The sequence below is a fragment of the Argiope bruennichi genome, chromosome 1 (assembly GCF_947563725.1).
Source record: "Argiope bruennichi chromosome 1, qqArgBrue1.1, whole genome shotgun sequence".
Taxonomy (NCBI): Eukaryota; Metazoa; Arthropoda; class Arachnida; order Araneae; family Araneidae; genus Argiope; species Argiope bruennichi.
The window spans coordinates 14,757,613-14,776,357 of record NC_079151.1 but is presented as its reverse complement, the minus strand read 5'-3'; positions in this window follow the sequence as shown (position 1 = coordinate 14,776,357).

The window sequence follows — 18,745 nt, the reverse complement described above, 5'->3', positions numbered from 1 at the left end:
CATTGTAATTTGCTGGTCTTCTGTTCGAATCTCGATATCGACAAATAATTTATAATTTTTCTTTTTTTTAAATAAATTTTATCTATATTTCTCCATTATTCATAGAGTTACTATGAATCATTCCAAATCATATATTTCAAAACAATATTATAAATTTAAAATATTTCTATACTTTATCGGAATTTTAAGAGTCAAGTTCCCGCACATGCGCAGAATCTATTAATATTCTTAGCATTGTGCTTTTAAAACCAGATATACACAATACTTAAAACTTATTGCCTAGTCTTAATGAGAATCTTTGACCCTTCAGAAGCTCTCGGGGTACGAGTCTTGGTGGCTAGATCGGCAGGGTGTGTCATTGTATTTTGCTGCTCTTCTGTTCGAATCTCGAGATCGACAAATAATTTATAATTTTTCTTTTTTTTAAATAAATTTTATCTTTATTTCTACATTATTCATAAAGTTACTATGAAACATAACAAATCATAAATTTCAAAACAATATTATAAATTTAAAATATTTCTATACTTTATCGGAATTTTAAGAGTCAAATTCCCGCACATGCGCAGAATCTATTATTATTCTTAGCATTGTGATTTTAAAACCAGATTTACACAATACTTAATCGAAATTTTACGAGTCAATTTCACGAACATGCGCAGATATCATTAATATTCTTAGCATTTTGCTTTTTGACCAGATTGACACCGTATTTAAAACTTATAGTGGATAGCCGTGATGAGAATCGTAGGCCCTTCCGGCGCTCTCAGGGCACGAGGCTTGGTGGCAACATTGGCAGGGTGTGACACTCCTTTTAGCAGGACTTCAGTTCGATTCCCGAAACTTTGCAAATAGTTTTATATATTTTATTTTTTAAATTTATTTTAGCTATATTTCTCCATTATTCCTACAGTTACTATGAATTATTCCAAATCATATGTCTCAAAAATAAAACTTAACCTCAAAATATTTCTATATTTAATTGAAATTTCACGAGTCAAGTTCACGAACATGCGGAGATATCATTAATATTCTTAGCATTGTGCTTTTTGACAAGATTGACACCTTATTTAAAACTTTTAGTGGATAGCCGTGATGAGAATCTTAGGCCGTTCCGGCGCTCTCAGGGTACGAATCTTGGTGGCAAGATCTGCACTGTGTGGCATTAATTTTTGCAGGTCTTCAGTTCGATTCCCAAAACTTTGCAAATAGTTTTATATACTTTATTTTTTAAATTTATTTTAGCTATTTTTCTCCATTATTCCTACAATTACTATGAATTATTCCAAATCATATGTCTCAAAAATAAAATTTAATCTCAAAATGTTTTTATATTTAATCGAAATTTCACGAGTCAAGTTCACGAACATGCGGAGATATCATTAATATTCTTAGCATTGTGCTTTTTGACAAGATTGACACCTTATTTAAAACTTTTAGTGGATAGCAGTGATGAGAATCTTAGGCCGTTCCGGCGCTCTCAGGGTACGAATCTTGGTGCCAAGATCTGCACTGTGTGGCATTAATTTTTGCAGGTCTTCAGTTCGATTCCCGAAACTTTGCGAATAGTTTTATATATTTTATTTTTTAAATTTATTTTAGCTATTTTTCTCCATTATTCCTACAGTTACTATGAATTATTCCAAATCATATGTCTCAAAAATAAAATTTAATCTCAAAATATTTTTGTATTTAATCGAAATTTTACGAGTCAAATTCACGAACATGCGCAGATATCATTAATATTCTTAGCATTTTGCTTTTTGACCAGATTGACACCGTATTTAAAACATATAGTGGATAGAAGTGATGAGGAGCTTAGTCCATTCCGGCGCTCTCAGGGTACGAGGTTTGGTGGCAAGATCTGCACTGTGTGGCATTAATTTTTGCAGGTCTTCAGTTCGATTCCCGAAACTTTGCGAATAGTTTTATATATTTTATTTTTTAAATTTATTTTAGCTATTTTTCTCCATTATTCCTACAGTTACTATGAATTATTCCAAATCATATGTCTCAAAAATAAAATTTAACCTCAAAATATTTCTATATTTAATCGAAATTTCATGAGTCAAATTCACGAACATGCGCAGATATCATTAATATTCTTAGCATTGTGCTTTTTGACCAGATTGACACCGTATTTAAAACTTAAAGTGGATAGCCGTGATGAGGAACTTAGTCCATTCCGGCGCTCTCAGAGTACGAGGCTTGGTGGCAAGATCTGCACTGTGTGGCATTAATTTTTGCAGGTCTTCAGTTCGATTAACGAAACTTTGCAAATAGTTTTATATACTTTATTTTTTAAATTTATTTTAGCTATTTTTCTCCATTATTCCTACAGTTTCTATGAATTATTCCAAATCATATGTCTCAAAAATAAAATTTAATCTAAAATATATATGTATTTAATCGAAATTTTACGAGTCAAATTCACGAAAATGCGCCGATATCATTAATATTCTTAGCATTATGCTTTTTGACCAGATTGACACCGTATTTAAAACTTATAGTGGATAGCCGTGATGAGGAAGTTAGTCCATTCCGGCGCTCTCAGAGTACGAGGCTTGGTGGCAAGATCTGCACTGTGTGGCATTAATTTTTGCAGGTCTTCAGTTCGATTCCCGAAACTTTGCAAATAGTTTTATATACTTTATTTTTTAAATTTATTTTAGCTATTTTTCTCCATTATTCCTACAGTTTCTATGAATTATTCCAAATCATATGTCTCAAAAATAAAATTTAATCTCAAAATATTTATGTATTTAATCGAAATTTTACGAGTCAAATTCACGAACATGCGCAGATATCATTATTATTCTTAGCATTGTGCTTTTTGACCAGATTGACACCGTATTTAAAACTTATAGTGGATAGCCGTGATGAGGAACTTAGTCCATTCCGGCGCTCTCAGAGTACGAGGCTTGGTGGCAAGATCTGCACTGTGTGGCATTAATTTTTGCAGGTCTTCAGTTCGATTCCCGAAACTTTGCAAATAGTTTTATATACTTTATTTTTTAAATTTATTTTAGCTATTTTTCTCCATTATTCCTACAGTTTTTATGAATTATTCCAAATCATATGTCTCAAAAATAAAATTTAATCTCAAAATATTTATGTATTTAATCGAAATTTTACGAGTCAAATTCACGAACATGCGCCGATATCATTAATATTCTTACCATTATGCTTTTTGACCAGATTGACACCGTATTTAAAACTTATAGTGGATAGCTGTGATGAGGAAGTTAGTCCATTCCGGCGCTCTCAGAGTACGAGGCTTGGTGGCAAGATCTAAACTGTGTGGCATTAATTTTTGCAGGTCTTCAGTTCGATTCCCGAAACTTTGCAAATAGTTTTATATACTTTATTTTTTAAATTTATTTTAGCTATTTTTCTCCATTATTCCTACAGTTTCTATGAATTATTCCAAATCATATGTCACAAAAATAAAATTTAATCTCAAAATATTTATGTATTTAATCGAAATTTTACGAGTCAAATTCACGAACATGCGCAGATATCATTAACATTCTTAGCATTATGCTTTTTGACCAGATTGACACCGTATTTAAAACTTATAGTGGATAGCCGTGATGAGGAACTTAGTCCATTCAGGCGCTCTCAGGGCACAAGGCTTGGTGGCAACATCGGCAGGGTGTGGCATTAATTTTTGCAGGTCTTCAGTTCGATTCCCGAAACTTTGCAAATAGTTTAATATATTTTATTTTTTAAATTTATTTTAGCTATTTTTCTCCATTATTCCTACAGTTACTATGAATTATTCCAAATCATATGTCTCAAAAATAAAATTTAACCTCAAAATACTTCTATATTTAATCGAAATTTCATGCGTCAAGTTCACGAACATGCGCAGATATCATTAATATTCTTAGCATTGTGCTTTTTGACAAGATTGACACCTTATTTAAAACATATAGTGGATAGCCGTGATGAGGAACTTAGTCCATTCCGGCGCTCTCAGGGTACGAGGTTTGGTGGCAAGATCTGCAATGTGTGGCATTAATTTTTGCAGGTCTTCAGTTCGATTCCCGAAACTTTGCGAATAGTTTTATATATTTTATTGTTTAAATTTATTTTAGCTATTTTTCTCCAGTATTCCTACAGTTACTATGAATTATTCCAAATCATATGTCTCAAAAATAAAATTTAACCTCAAAATATTTCTATATTTAATCGAAATTTCATGAGTCAAATTCACGAACATGCGCAGATATCATTAATATTCTTAGCATTGTGCTTTTTCACCAGATTGACACCGTATTTAAAACTTATAGTGGATAGCCGTGATGAGGAACTTAGTCCATTCCGGCGCTCTCAGGGTACGAGGTTTGGTTTCAAGATCTGCACTGTGTGGCATTAATTTTTGCAGGTCTTCAGTTCGATTCCCGAAACTTTGCGAATAGTTTTATATATTTTATTTTTTAAATTTATTTTAGCTATTTTTCTCCATTATTCCTACAGTTACTATGAATTATTCCAAATCATATGTCTCAAAAATAAAATTTAACCTCAAAATATTTCTATATTTAATCGAAATTTCATGCGTCAAGTTCACGAACATGCGCAGATATCATTAATATTCTTAGCATTGTGCTTTTCTACAAGATTGACACCTTATTTAAAACATATAGTGGATAGCAGTGATGAGAATCTTAGGCCGTTCCGGCGCTCTCAGGGTACGAATCTTGGAGCCAAGATCTGCACTGTGTGGCATTAATTTTTGCAGGTCTTCAGTTCGATTCCCGAAACTTTGCGAATAGTTTTATATATTTTATTTTTTAAATTTATTTTAGCTATTTTTCTCCATTATTCCTACAGTTACTATGAATTATTCCAAATCATATGTCTCAAAAATAAAATTTAATCTCAAAATATTTTTGTATTTAATCGAAATTTTACGAGTCAAATTCACGAACATGCGCAGATATCATTAATATTCTTAGCATTTTGCTTTTTGACCAGATTGACACCGTATTTAAAACATATAGTGGATAGCCGTGATGAGGAACTTAGTTCATTCCGGTTCTCTCAGGGTACGAGGTTTGGTTTCAAGATCTGCACTGTGTGGCATTAATTTTTGCAGGTCTTCAGTTCGATTCCCGAAACTTTGCAAATAGTTTAATATATTTTATTTTTTAAATTTATTTTAGCTATTTTTCTCCATTATTCCTACAGTTACTATGAATTATTCTAAATCATATGTCTCAAAAATAAAATTTAACCTCAAAATATTTCTATATTTAATCGAAATTTCATGCGTCAAGTTCACGAACATGCGCAGATATCATTAATATTCTTAGCATTGTGCTTTTTGACAAGATTGACACCTTATTTAAAACTTTTAGTGGATAGCCGTGATGAGGAACTTAGTCCATTCCGGCGCTCTCAGGGTACGAGGTTTGGTGGCAAGATCTGCACTGTGTGGCATTAATTTTTGCAGGTCTTCAGTTCGATTCCCGAAACTTTGCGAATAGTTTTATATATTTTATTGTTTAAATTTATTTTAGCTATTTTTCTCCAGTATTCCTACAGTTACTATGAATTATTCCAAATCATATGTCTCAAAAATAAAATTTAACCTCAAAATATTTCTATATTTAATCGAAATTTCATGAGTCAAATTCACGAACATGCGCAGATATCATTAATATTCTTAGCATTGTGCTTTTTGACCAGATTGACACCGTATTTAAAACTTTTAGTGGATAGCAGTGATGAGAATCTTAGGTCGTTCCGGCGCTCTCAGGGTACGAATCTTGGTGCCAAGATCTGCACTGTGTGGCATTAATTTTTGCAGGTCTTCAGTTCGATTCCCGAAACTTTGCGAATAGTTTTATATATTTTATTTTTTAAATTTATTTTAGCTATTTTTCTCCATTATTCCTACAGTTACTATGAATTATTCCAAATCATATGTCTCAAAAATAAAATTTAATCTCAAAATATTTTTGTATTTAATCGAAATTTTACGAGTCAAATTCACGAACATGCGCAGATATCATTAATATTCTTAGCATTTTGCTTTTTGACCAGATTGACACCGTGTTTAAAACATATAGTGGATAGCCGTGATGAGGAACTTAGTCCATTCCGGCGCTCTCAGGGTACGAGGATTGGTGGCAAGATCTGCACTGTGTGGCATTAATTTTTGCAGGTCTTCAGTTAGATTCCCGAAACTTTGCGAATAGTTTTATATATTTTATTTTTTAAATTTATTTTAGCTATTTTTCTCCATTATTCCTACAGTTACTATGAATTATTCCAAATAATATGTCTCAAAAATAAAATTTAACCTCCAAATATTTCTATATTTAATCGAAATTTCATGAGTCAAATTCACGAACATGCGCAGATATCATTAATATTCTTAGCATTGTGCTTTTTGACCAGATTGACACCGTATTTAAAACTTATAGTGGATAGCCGTGATGAGGAAGTTAGTCCATTCCGGCGCTCTCAGGGTACGAGGCTTGGTGGCAAGATCTGCACTGTGTGGCATTAATTTTTGCACCTCTTCAGTTCGATTCCCGAAACTTTGCAAATAGTTTTATATACTTTATTTTTTAAATTTATTTTAGCTATTTTTCTCCATTATTCCTACAGTTTCTATGAATTATTCCAAATCATATGTCTCAAAAATAAAATTTAATCTCAAAATATTTATGTATTTAATCGAAATTTTACGAGTCAAATTTACGAACATGCGCAGATATCATTAATATTCTTAGCATTATGCTTTTTGACCAGATTGACACCGTATTTAAAACTTATAGTGGATAGCCGTGATGAGGAAGTTAGTACATTCCGGCGCTCTCAGAGTACGAGGCTTGGTGGCAAGATCTGCACTGTGTGGCATTAATTTTTGCAGGTCTTCAGTTCGAATCCCGAAACTTTGCAAATAGTTTTATATACTTTATTTTTTAAATTTATTTTAGCTATTTTTCTCCATTATTCCTACAGTTTCTATAAATTATTCCAAATCATATGTCTCAAAAATAAAATTTAATCTCAAAATATTTATGTATTTAATCGAAATTTTACGAGTCAAATTCACGAACATGCGCAGATATCATTAATATTCTTAGCATTAGCCTTTTTGACCAGATTGACAACGTATTTAAAACTTTTAGTGGATAGCCGTGATGAGAATCTTAGGCCCTTCCGGTGCTCTCAGGGCACGAGGCTTGGTGGCAACATCGGCAGGGAGTGACACTCCTTTTAGCATTACTTCAGTTCGATTCCGGAAACTTTGTAAATAGTTTTATATATTTTATTTTTTAAATTTATTTTAGCTATTTTTCTCCATTATTCCTACAGTTACTATGAATTATTCCAAATCATATGTCTCAATAATAAAATTTAACCTCAAAATATTTCTATATTTAATCGAAATTTCATGCGTCAAGTTCACGAACATGCGCAGATATCATTAATATTCTTAGCATTTTGCTTTTTGACCAGATTGACACCGTATTTAAAACATATAGTGGATAGTCGTGATGAGGAACTTAGTCCATTCCGGCGCTCTCAGGGTACGAGGTTTGGTGGCAAGATCTGCTCTGTGTGGCATTAATTTTTGCAGGTCTTCAGTTCGATTCCCGAAACTTTGCGAATAGTTTTATATATTTTATTTTTTAAATTTATTTTAGCTATTTTTCTCCATTATTCCTACAGTTACTATGAATTATTCCAAATCATATGTCTCAAAAATAAAATTTAACCTCAAAATATTTCTATATTTAATCGAAATTTCATGAGTCAAATTCACGAACATGCGCAGATATCATTAATATTCTTAGCATTGTGCTTTTTGACCTGATTAACACCGTATTTAAAACTTATAGTGGATAGCCGTGATGAGAATCTTAGGCCGTTCCGGCGCTCTCAGGGCACGAGGCTTGGTGGCAACATCGGCAGGGTGTGGCATTAATTTTTGCAGGTCTTCAGTTCGATTCCCGAAACTTTGCAAATAGTTTTATATATTTTATTTTTTTAATTTATTTTAGCTATTTTTCTCCATTATTCCTACAGTTACTATGAATTATTCCAAATCATATGTCTCAAAAATAAAATTTAATCTCAAAATACTTTTATATTTAATCGAAATTTCACGGGTCAAGTTCACGAACATGCGCAGATATCATTAATATTCTTAGCATTGTGCTTTTTGACAAGATTGACACCTTATTTAAAACTTTTAGTGGATAGTCGTGATGAGAATCTTAGGCCATTTCGGCGCTCACAGGGTACGAGGCTTGTTGGCAAGATCAGCAGGGTGTGACACTCCTTTTTGCAGGTCTTCAGTTCGATTCCCGAAACTTTGCAAATAGTTTTAAATACTTTATTTTTTAAATTTATTTTAGCTGTGTTTCACCAATATTCCTACAGTTACTATGAATTATTCTAAATCATATGTCTCAAAAATAAAATTTAATCTCAAAATATTTCTGTATTTAATTGAAATTTTACGAGTCAAGTTCACGAACATGCGCAGATATCATTAATATTCTTAGCATTGTGCTTTTTGACAAGATTGACACCTTATTTAAAACTTTTAGTGGATAGCCGTGATGAGAATCTTAGGCCCTTTCGGCGCTCTCAGGGTACGAGGCTTGGTGGCAAGATCGGCAGGGTGTGACACTCCTTTTAGCAGGACTTCAGTTCGATTCCGGAAACCTTGTAAATAGTTCTATATATTTTATTTTTTAAATTTATTTTAGCTATTTTTCTCCATTATTCCTACAGTTTCTATGAATTATTCCAAATCATATGTCTCAAAAATAAAATTTAATCTCAAAATATTTATGTATTTAATCGAAATTTTACGAGTCAAATTCACGAACATGCGCAGATATCATTAATATTCTTAGCATTATGCTTTTTGACCAGATTGACAGAGTATTGAAAACTTATAGTGGATAGCCGTGATGAGGAAGTTAGTCCATTCCGGCGCTCTCAGAGTACGAGGCTTGGTGGCAAGATCTGCACTGTGTGGCATTAATTTTTGCAGGTCTTCAGTTCGATTCCCGAAACTTTGCAAATAGTTTTATATACTTTATTTTTTAAATTTATTTTAGCTATTTTTCTCCATTATTCCTACAGTTTCTATGAATTATTCCAAATCATATGTCTCAAAAATAAAATTTAATCTCAAAATATTTCTATATTTAATCGAAATTTCATGAGTCAAATTCACGAACATGCGCAGATATCATTAATATTCTTAGCATTGTGCTTTTTGTCCAGATTGACACCGTATTTAAAACATATAGTGGATAGCCGTGATGAGGAACTTAGTCCATTCCGGCGCTCTCAGGGTACGAGGCTTGGTGGCAAGATCGGCAGGGTGTGATACTCATTTTTGCAGGACTTCAGTTCGATTCCCGAAACTTTGCAAATAGTTTTATATATTTTATTTTTTAAATTTATTTTAGCTATTTTTCTCCATTATTCCTACAGTTACTATGAATTAATCCAAATCATATGTCTCATAAATAAAATTTAATCTCAAAATATTTTTATATTTAATCGAAATTTTACGAGTCAAATTCACGAACATGCGCAGATATCATTAATATTCTTAGCATTGAGCTTTTTGACCAGATTGACACCGTATTTAAAACTTTTAGTGGATAGCCGTGATGAGAATCTTAGGCCCTTCCGGCGCTCTCAGGGCACGAGGCTTGGTGGCAACATCGGCAGGGTGTGGCATTTATTTTTGCAGGTCTTCAGTTCGATTCCGGAAACTTTGCAAATAGTTTAATATATTTTATTTTTTAAATTTATTTTAGCTATTTTTCTCCATTATTCCTACAGTTACTATGAATTATTCCAAATCATATGTCTCAAAAATAAAATTTAATCTCAAAATATTTTTATATTTAATCGAAATTTTACGAGTCAAATTCACGAACATGCGTAGATATTATTAATATTCTTAGCATTGAGCTTTTTGACCAGTTGACACCGTATTTAAAACTTTTAGTGGATAGCCGTGATGAGAATCTTAGGCCCTTCCGGATCTCTCAGGGTACTATACTTGGTGGCAAGATCGGCAGGGTGTGACACTCCTTTTAGCCTTTCTTCAGTTCGATTCCGGAAACTTTGCGAATAGTTTTATATATTTTATTTTTTAAATTTACTTTAGCTATTTTTCTCCATTATTCCTACAGTTACTATGAATTATTCCAAATCATATGTCTCAAAAATAAAATTTAACCTCAAAATATTTCTATATTTAATCGAAATTTCATGAGTCAAGTTCACGAACATGCGCAGATATCATTAATATTCTTAGTATTGTGCTTTTTGACAAGATTGACACCTTATTTAAAACTTTTAGTGGATAGCAGTGATGAGAATCTTAGGCCGTTCCGGCGCTCTCAGGGTACGAATCTTGGTGGCAAGATCTGCACTGTGTGGCATTAATTTTTGCAGGTCTTCAGTTCGATTCCCGAAACTTTGTGAATAGTTTTATATATTTTATTTTTTAAATTTACTTTAGCTATTTTTCTACATTATTCCTACAGTTACTATGAATTATTCCAAATCATATGTCTCAAAAATAAAATTTAATCTCAAAATATTTTTGTATTTAATCGAAATTTTACGAGTCAAATTCACGAACATGCGCAGATATCATTAATATTCTTAGCATTTTGCTTTTTGACCAGATTGACACCGTATTTAAAACATATAGTGGATAGCCGTGATGAGGAACTTAGTCCATTCCGGCGCTCTCAGGGTACGAGGTTTGGTGGCAAGATCTGCACTGTGTGGCATTAATTTTTGCAGGTCTTCAGTTCGATTCCCGAAACTTTGCGAATAGTTTTATATATTTTATTTTTTAAATTTATTTTAGCTATTTTTCTCCATTATTCCTACAGTTTCTATGAATTATTCTAAATCATATGTCTCAAAAATAAAATTTAATCTCAAAATATTTATGTATTTAATCGAAATTTTACGAGTCAAATTAACGAACATGAGCAGATATCATTAATATTCTTAGCATTATGCTTTTTGACCAGATTAACACCGTATTTAAAACTTATAGTGGATAGCCGTGATGAGGAACTTAGTCCATTCCGGCGCTCTCAGGGTACGAGGCTTGGTGGCAAGATCTGCACTGTGTGGCATTAATTTTTGCAGGTCTTCAGTTCGATTCCCGAAACTTTGCAAATAGTTTTATATACTTTATTTTTTAAATTTATTTTAGCTATTTTTCTCCATTATTCCTACAGTTTCTATGAATTATTCCAAATCATATGTCTCAAAAATAAAATTTAATCTCAAAATATTTATGTATTTAATCGAAATTTTACGAGTCAAATTAACGAACATGCGCAGATATCATTAATATTCTTAGCATTATGCATTTTGACCAGATTGACACCGTATTTAAAACTTATAGTGGATAGCCGTGATGAGGAACTTAGTCCATTCCGGCGCTCTCAGGGTACGAGGCTTGGTGGCAAGATCTGCACTGTGTGGCATTAATTTTTGCAGGTCTTCAGTTCGATTCCCGAAACTTTGCAAATAGTTTTATATACTTTATTTTTTAAATTTATTTTAGCTATTTTTCTCCATTATTCCTACAGTTTCTATGAATTATTCCAAATCATATATCTCAAAAATAAAATTTAATCTCAAAATATTTCTATATTTAATCGAAATTTCATGAGTCAAATTCACGAACATGCGCAGATATCATTAATATTCTTAGCATTTTGCTTTTTGACCAGAATGACACCGTATTTAAAACTTATAGTGGATAGCCGTGATGAGGAACTTAGTCCATTCCGGCGCTCTCAGGGTACGAGGCTTGGTGGCAAGATCTGCACTGTGTGGCATTAATTTTTGCAGGTCTTCAGTTCGATTCCCGAAACTTTGCGAATAGTTTTATATATTTGATTTTTTAAATTTATTTTAGCTATTTTTCTCCATTATTCCTACAGTTACTATGAATTATTCCAAATCATATGTCTCAAAAATAAAATTTAACCTCAAATTATTTCTATATTTAATCGAAATTTCATGAGTCAAATTCACGAACATGCGCAGATATCATTAATATTCTTAGCATTGTGCTTTTTGACCAGATTGACACCGTATTTAAAACTTATAGTGGATAGCCGTGATGAGAATCTTAAGCCCTTTCGGCGCTCTCAGGGTACGAGGCTTGGTGGCAAGATCTGCACTGTGTGGCATTAATTTTTGCAGGTCTTCAGTTCGATTCCCGAAACTTTGCAAATAGTTTTATATACTTCATTTTTTAAATTTATTTTAGCTATTTTTCTCCATTATTCCTACAGTTACTATGAATTATTAGAAATCATATGTCTCAAAAATAAAATTTAACCTCAAAATATTTCTATATTTAATCGAAATTTCATGAGTCAAATTCACGAACATGCGCAAATATCATTAATATTCTTAGCATTTTGCTTTTTGACCAGATTGACACCGTATTTAAAACTTATAGTGGATAGCCGTGATGAGAATCTTAGGCCCTTCCGGCGCTCTCAGGGCCCGAGGCTTGGTGGCAAGATCGGCAGGGTGTGACACTCCTTATAGCAGGACTTCAGTTCGATTCCAGAAGCTTTGTAAATAGTTTTATATATTTTATTTTTTAAATTTATTTTAGCTATTTTTCTCCATTATTCCTACAGTTACTATAAATTATTCCAAATCATATGTCTCAAAAATAAAATTTAACCTCAAAATATTTCTATATTTAATCGAAATTTCATGAGTCAAGTTCACGAACATGCGCAGATATCATTAATATTCTTAGCATTGTGCTTTTTGACAAGATTGACACCTTATTTAAAACTTTTAGTGGATAGCCGTGATGAGAAACTTAGGCCGTTCCGGCGCTCTCGGGGTACGAATCTTGGTGGCAAGATCTGCACTGTGTGGCATTAATTTTTGCAGGTCTTCAGTTCGATTCCCGAAACTGTGCAAATAGTTTTATATACTTTATTTTTTAAATTTATTTTAGCTATTTTTCTCCATTATTCCTACAGTTTCTATGAATTATTCCAAATCATATATCTCAAAAATAAAATTTAATCTCAAAATATTTCTATATTTAATCGAAATTTCATGAGTCAAATTCACGAACATGCGCAGATATCATTAATATTCTTAGCATTTTGCTTTTTGACCAGATTGACACCGTATTTAAAACTTATAGTGGATAGCCGTGATGAGGAACTTAGTCCATTCCGGCACTCTCAGGGTACGAGGCTTGGTGGCAAGATCTGCACTGTGTGGCATTAATTTTTGCAGGTCTTCAGTTCGATTCCCGAAACTTTGCGAATAGTTTTATATATTTGATTTTTTAAATTTATTTTAGCTATTTTTCTCCATTATTCCTACAGTTACTATGAATTATTCCAAATCATATGTCTCAAAAATAAAATTTAACCTCAAATTATTTCTATATTTAATCGAAATTTCATGAGTCAAATTCACGAACATGCGCAGATATCATTAATATTCTTAGCATTGTGCTTTTTGATCAGATTGACACCGTATTTAAAACTTATAGTGGATAGCCGTGATGAGAATCTTAAGCCCTTTCGGCGCTCTAAGGGTACGAGGCTTGGTGGCAAGATCTGCACTGTGTGGCATTAATTTTTGCAGGTCTTCAGTTCGATTCCCGAAACTTTGCAAATAGTTTTATATACTTCATTTTTTAAATTTATTTTAGCTATTTTTCTCCATTATTCCTACAGTTACTATGAATTATTAGAAATCATATGTCTCAAAAATAAAATTTAACCTCAAAATATTTCTATATTTAATCGAAATTTCATGAGTCAAATTCACGAACATGCGCAGATATCATTAATATTCTTAGCATTTTGCTTTTTGACAAGATTGACACCTTATTTAAAACTTTTAGTGGATAGCCGTGATGAGAATCTTAGGCCCTTCCGGCGCTCTCAGGGCCCGAGGCTTGGTGGCAAGATCGGCAGGGTGTGACACTCCTTATAGCAGGACTTCAGTTCGATTCCAGAAGCTTTGTAAATAGTTTTATATATTTTATTTTTTAAATTTATTTTAGCTATTTTTCTCCATTATTCCTACAGTTACTATAAATTATTCCAAATCATATGTCTCAAAAATAAAATTTAACCTCAAAATATTTCTATATTTAATCGAAATTTCATGAGTCAAATTCACGAACATGCGCAGATATCATTAATATTCTTAGCATTGTGCTTTTTGACAAGATTGACACCTTATTTAAAACTTTTAGTGGATAGCCGTGATGAGAAACTTAGGCCGTTCCGGCGCTCTCGGGGTACGAATCTTGGTGGCAAGATCTGCACTGTGTGGCATTAATTTTTGCAGGTCTTCAGTTCGATTCCCGAAACTTTGCAAATAGTTTTATATACTTTATTTTTTAAATTTATTTTAGCTATTTTTCTCCATTATTCCTACAGTTACTATGAATTATTCCAAATCATATGTCTCAAAAATAAAATTTAATCTCAAAATATTTTTATATTTAATCGAAATTTTACGAGTCAAATTCGCGAACATGCGCAGATATCATTAATATTCTTAGCATTTTGCTTTTTGACCATATTGACACCGTATTTAAAACTTATAGTGGATAGCCGTGATGAGGAACTTAGTCCATTCCGGCGCTCTCAGGGTACGAGGCTTGGTGGCAAGATCTGCACTGTGTGGCATTAATTTTTGCAGGTCTTCAGTTCGATTCCCGAAACTTTGCAAATAGTTTTATATACTTTATTTTTTAAATTTATTTTAGCTATTTTTCTCCATTATTCCTACAGTTTCTATGAATTATTCCAAATCATATGTCTCAAAAATAAAATTTAATCTCAAAATATTTATGTATTTAATCGAAATTTTACGAGTCAAATTAACGAACATGCGCAGATATCATTAATATTCTTAGCATTATGCATTTTGACCAGATTGACACCGTATTTAAAACTTATAGTGGATAGCCGTGATGAGGAACTTAGTCCATTCCGGCGCTCTCAGGGTACGAGGCTTGGTGGCAAGATCTGCACTGTGTGGCATTAATTTTTGCAGGTCTTCAGTTCGATTCCCGAAACTTTGCAAATAGTTTTATATACTTCATTTTTTAAATTTATTTTAGCTATTTTTCTCCATTATTCCTACAGTTACTATGAATTATTAGAAATCATATGTCTCAAAAATAAAATTTAACCTCAAAATATTTCTATATTTAATCGAAATTTCATGAGTCAAATTCACGAACATGCGCAGATATCATTAATATTCTTAGCATTTTGCTTTTTGACCAGATTGACACCGTATTTAAAACTTATAGTGGATAGCCGTGATGAGGAACTTAGGCCCTTTCGGCGCTCTCAGGGTACGAGGCTTGGTGGCAAGATCGGCAGGGTGTGACACTCCTTTTAGCAGGACTTCAGTTCGATTCCGGAAACTTTGTAAATAGTTTTATATATTTTATTTTTTAAATTTATTTTAGCTATTTTTCTCCATTATTCCTACAGTTACTATGAATTATTCCAAATCATATGTCTCAAAAATAAAATTTAACCTCAAAATATTTCTATTTTTAATCGAAATTTCATGAGTCAAGTTCACGAACATGCGCAGATATCATTAATATTCTTAGCATTGTGCTTTTTGACAAGATTGACACCTTATTTAAAACTTTTAGTGGATAGCCGTGATGAGAGTCTTAGGCCCTTCCGGCGCTCTCAGGGCCCGAGGCCTGGTGGCAAGATCGGCAGGGTGTGACACTCCTTATAGCAGGACTTCAGTTCGATTCCAGAAACTTTGTAAATAGTTTTATATATTTTATTTTTTAAATTTATTTTAGCTATTTTTCTCCATTATTCCTACAGTTACTATAAATTATTCCAAATCATATGTCTCAAAAATAAAATTTAACCTCAAAATATTTCTATATTTAATCGAAATTTCATGAGTCAAGTTCACGAACATGCGCAGATATCATTAATATTCTTAGCATTGTGCTTTTTGACAAGATTGACACCTTATTTAAAACTTTTAGTGGATAGCCGTGATGAGAAACTTAGGCCGTTCCGGCGCTCTCGGGGTACGAATCTTGGTGGCAAGATCTGCACTGTGTGGCATTAATTTTTGCAGGTCTTCAGTTCGATTCCCGAAACTTTGCAAATAATTTTATATACTTTATTTTTTAAATTTATTTTAGCTATTTTTCTCCATTATTCCTGCAGTTTCTATGAATTATTCCAAATCATATGTCTCAAAAATAAAATTTAATCTCAAAATATTTATGTATTTAATCGAAATTTTACGAGTCAAATTCACGAACATGTGCAGATATCATTAATATTCTTAGCATTATGCTTTTTGACCAGATTGACACCGTATTTAAAACTTATAGTGGATAGCCGTGATGAGGAACTTAGTCCATTCCGGCGCTCTCAGGGTACGAGGTTTGGTTTCAAGATCTGCACTGTGTGGCATTAATTTTTGCAGGTCTTCAGTTCGATTCCCGAAACTTTGCGAATAGTTTTATATATTTTATTTTTTAAATTTATTTTAGCTATTTTTCTCCATTATTCCTACAGTTACTATGAATTATTCCAAATCATATGTCTCAAAAATAAAATTTAACCTCAAAATATTTCTATATTTAATCGAAATTTCATGCGTCAAGTTCACGAACATGCGCAGATATCATTAATATTCTTAGCATTGTGCTTTTCTACAAGATTGACACCTTATTTAAAACATATAGTGGATAGCAGTGATGAGAATCTTAGGCCGTTCCGGCGCTCTCAGGGTACGAATCTTGGAGCCAAGATCTGCACTGTGTGGCATTAATTTTTGCAGGTCTTCAGTTCGATTCCCGAAACTTTGCGAATAGTTTTATATATTTTATTTTTTAAATTTATTTTAGCTATTTTTCTCCATTATTCCTACAGTTACTATGAATTATTCCAAATCATATGTCTCAAAAATAAAATTTAATCTCAAAATATTTTTGTATTTAATCGAAATTTTACGAGTCAAATTCACGAACATGCGCAGATATCATTAATATTCTTAGCATTTTGCTTTTTGACCAGATTGACACCGTATTTAAAACATATAGTGGATAGCCGTGATGAGGAACTTAGTTCATTCCGGTTCTCTCAGGGTACGAGGTTTGGTTTCAAGATCTGCACTGTGTGGCATTAATTTTTGCAGGTCTTCAGTTCGATTCCCGAAACTTTGCAAATAGTTTAATATATTTTATTTTTTAAATTTATTTTAGCTATTTTTCTCCATTATTCCTACAGTTACTATGAATTATTCTAAATCATATGTCTCAAAAATAAAATTTAACCTCAAAATATTTCTATATTTAATCGAAATTTCATGCGTCAAGTTCACGAACATGCGCAGATATCATTAATATTCTTAGCATTGTGCTTTTTGACAAGATTGACACCTTATTTAAAACTTTTAGTGGATAGCCGTGATGAGGAACTTAGTCCATTCCGGCGCTCTCAGGGTACGAGGTTTGGTGGCAAGATCTGCACTGTGTGGCATTAATTTTTGCAGGTCTTCAGTTCGATTCCCGAAACTTTGCGAATAGTTTTATATATTTTATTGTTTAAATTTATTTTAGCTATTTTTCTCCAGTATTCCTACAGTTACTATGAATTATTCCAAATCATATGTCTCAAAAATAAAATTTAACCTCAAAATATTTCTATATTTAATCGAAATTTCATGAGTCAAATTCACGAACATGCGCAGATATCATTAATATTCTTAGCATTGTGCTTTTTGACCAGATTGACACCGTATTTAAAACTTTTAGTGGATAGCAGTGATGAGAATCTTAGGTCGTTCCGGCGCTCTCAGGGTACGAATCTTGGTGCCAAGATCTGCACTGTGTGGCATTAATTTTTGCAGGTCTTCAGTTCGATTCCCGAAACTTTGCGAATAGTTTTATATATTTTATTTTTTAAATTTATTTTAGCTATTTTTCTCCATTATTCCTACAGTTACTATGAATTATTCCAAATCATATGTCTCAAAAATAAAATTTAATCTCAAAATATTTTTGTATTTAATCGAAATTTTACGAGTCAAATTCACGAACATGCGCAGATATCATTAATATTCTTAGCATTTTGCTTTTTGACCAGATTGACACCGTGTTTAAAACATATAGTGGATAGCCGTGATGAGGAACTTAGTCCATTCCGGCGCTCTCAGGGTACGAGGATTGGTGGCAAGATCTGCACTGTGTGGCATTAATTTTTGCAGGTCTTCAGTTAGATTCCCGAAACTTTGCGAATAGTTTTATATATTTTATTTTTTAAATTTATTTTAGCTATTTTTCTCCATTATTCCTACAGTTACTATGAATTATTCCAAATAATATGTCTCAAAAATAAAATTTAACCTCCAAATATTTCTATATTTAATCGAAATTTCATGAGTCAAATTCACGAACATGCGCAGATATCATTAATATTCTTAGCATTGTGCTTTTTGACCAGATTGACACCGTATTTAAAACTTATAGTGGATAGCCGTGATGAGGAAGTTAGTCCATTCCGGCGCTCTCAGGGTACGAGGCTTGGTGGCAAGATCTGCACTGTGTGGCATTAATTTTTGCACCTCTTCAGTTCGATTCCCGAAACTTTGCAAATAGTTTTATATACTTTATTTTTTAAATTTATTTTAGCTATTTTTC